Below are 2,500 nucleotides of genomic sequence, written 5' to 3' on the forward strand. Positions count from 1 at the left end.
TGAGGTGGCTGCCCTCTCAGAGTGGAAAGACCTGGTAGCGGGCAACGATCAGTGCTGGGTGAGTTTAAACCTACTAATTGGTCGGCCGCAGATGGTCACACCTCCAGGGTGTAGCACATAGCCATCTCCACGGACTTCAGGCCTGCGGTTCAGTCGAGGTGACACGGTTGATGAGGTATCATGGCATTGAGACTGAAGGCATGCTTTGGGCTTCTTGTCGTTCTCATTGCTGTATACGCTCCTACGATGTACATAAAAACCGATGTGAAAGAGCGTTCTACGCCAAAATCGCCATCTGTGGCAGACGATGCCCCCGGCGAGACATTCGATTGTTCTGGGCGACTTCCAATGCGGTACTCAGGCTGTGACCGAGCTGGCTACGAGATGTCTGTCGGCCCCCATGGCTCGGGAGCTGATCCCAGCAGCGAGAATAGCCCTTTTCCGGGACTTTGCTAGGTCCCGACAAATGAGGATCTCTGGCTCCTGGTACCAGACGCTCCACCTCGATCGCTGGCACTGGTACAGCGATACGGGTACAGGACCAAGGAGATCGACCCCATCTTGTCAGCACGCGATGGAGGATCCTCCAGACTGAAGGGTTTTACCGGAGGGACGATTTCCTCTTTGGTGCGCACCCGACCATAGGCGCTTGTGGATACCCTGGGGTCCACTTCAAAACTTCCCCGTCCCTCCAGTGGCCAACCTAAGGTGTTTCACTTGGGATCAGACTAAGGGAGGAGGGAGTGTGCCCGTGGGTCGCCACGGCAGTCTCTGACCGATTCTCAGAAACCAGCACCCTGACGATCTAGTGCTTCTGTGGGAGTCCTTCAAGAGCGTAACAATCGAAGCAGCTCAGGAGTCCATTGTCGTACGCCCAAGGAAAAGGAGAAGACCATCTCCTGGAACATTAGAGGCACTGAAGCGTTCGCAAGGGCTCGGCTAAAACGGGAATCCAAAGTCTTGCGTCGTTCCATGGTTGATGCGTAGGGCCGGACACTGCGGGAGAAGGGACAAGGAACAGTTCATCAAGGAATCTTGCTGAGGAGGCGCAAGGCATTTCTTGCGATAAATGACCTTTCCAGCCCCCTGAATACCAAGCCCTAGACGAAAAACTGAACCCTAAGCCCTCCTCACAGATGACTTGAGTCCGATCAGCGGATCGACGGATCATCTAAGATCATGTCGGGGTTCGTGAACGTTGGGCTGAGTATTCTTGAACAGTTGTACCAGGTGGATCATCCAAAAAACAGCTAGCTGGTGCAAGCGATGTCTCAGTGCCTGTCCGGAACCCACCCATCAGCGAGGAACCTCCTACCCTAACAGAGGTTAGAGCTGGCGATTCCAAGCTGAAGAGGGGAAAGCTGAAGGGCATATGTCGATATCCCTGCTGAACTGTAAAGTGCTGAGGGGTGAACCTATTGGCTCGGGGCTGCATACAGCCTGACTGCCATTTGGCAGTCTGGTACCATTCCCGACCTGCTGAGGGGCGTGGCATCCCCTCTCGGGAAGGGGAAAGGGGATCGATGGGACTGTAGCAACTACCTGCGACATTACACTGTCAGCATACCAGCAAGGTTCTCGCTCACATTCTTCTGAAACGGATCGCACCCACCTATGAGGCACCAGATGACCCGGAGGCAGTCTGGATTTACTCCTGGCAAGTCCACCATGACCGTATACTAGCGCTTCGAGTTAATGTGGAACGCGGTCGTGAGTTGGTCGTGGGTTTGCTTGCAGCCTACATCGGACCTCAAGAAGGCGTGTGACTCGGTGCTCGGGAACGCTATGGCGAGGATCCTGAGGTCAGGGGAATTCCGACACAGATTATTGACTGATAGCAAGATCATACTGGTACTGAAAGTGCTTAAAGTTGGTGGGGTTATGTCGACTTCTTCCCTGTTAATTCAGGGGTGAGGGCAAGGCTGTGTGTCCTTGCACCCACACTTTTCAACAACTTGTATGGACTGGGATAAAGGGCAGAGCTACTAGCCAAAGGTCAGTGCGGAGCAACACTAGGCAATATAAGGTCTCGGACCTTGACTTTGCCGACGATGTTGCCATCCTAGCTGAGTCCTTGGAGTCACTTGTGGCGGTCTTGATGCATTTTAGCAATGAGGGCGAAGCCCCTAGGCTTAGAGGTCTCCTGGACCAAGACCAAGATTCAGGACTTTTGGGGGCCCCTTAGAGAAACCCATTCAGTCGATCCATGTTGCGGCGAGGACGTTGAAGCACAGAAAAGTTTTACATACCTTGGAGCGTAGTCCATATCTCTGGGTTGTCGACCAGGAAGTCAGTAGACTGGATTGTCTGGCAAAAACAGGAGACATGAACTCGATCAACAAGAGCGTTTGGAGGTGTCGGTACCTATGCAGAAGGGACCAAGCTGCGTGCTCTTCAAGGCCTTGCTACTTCCAGTTTTGCTCTATGGAAGCGAAACCTGGGACGCTATCCCAGGCCTTGGAGTCTCGCCTTGATGATGCCCTTTTGTAACAAGTCACTT

The sequence above is a fragment of the Penaeus monodon genome, chromosome 8 (genome assembly GCF_015228065.2).
Source record: "Penaeus monodon isolate SGIC_2016 chromosome 8, NSTDA_Pmon_1, whole genome shotgun sequence".
Classification (NCBI taxonomy): domain Eukaryota; kingdom Metazoa; phylum Arthropoda; class Malacostraca; order Decapoda; family Penaeidae; genus Penaeus; species Penaeus monodon.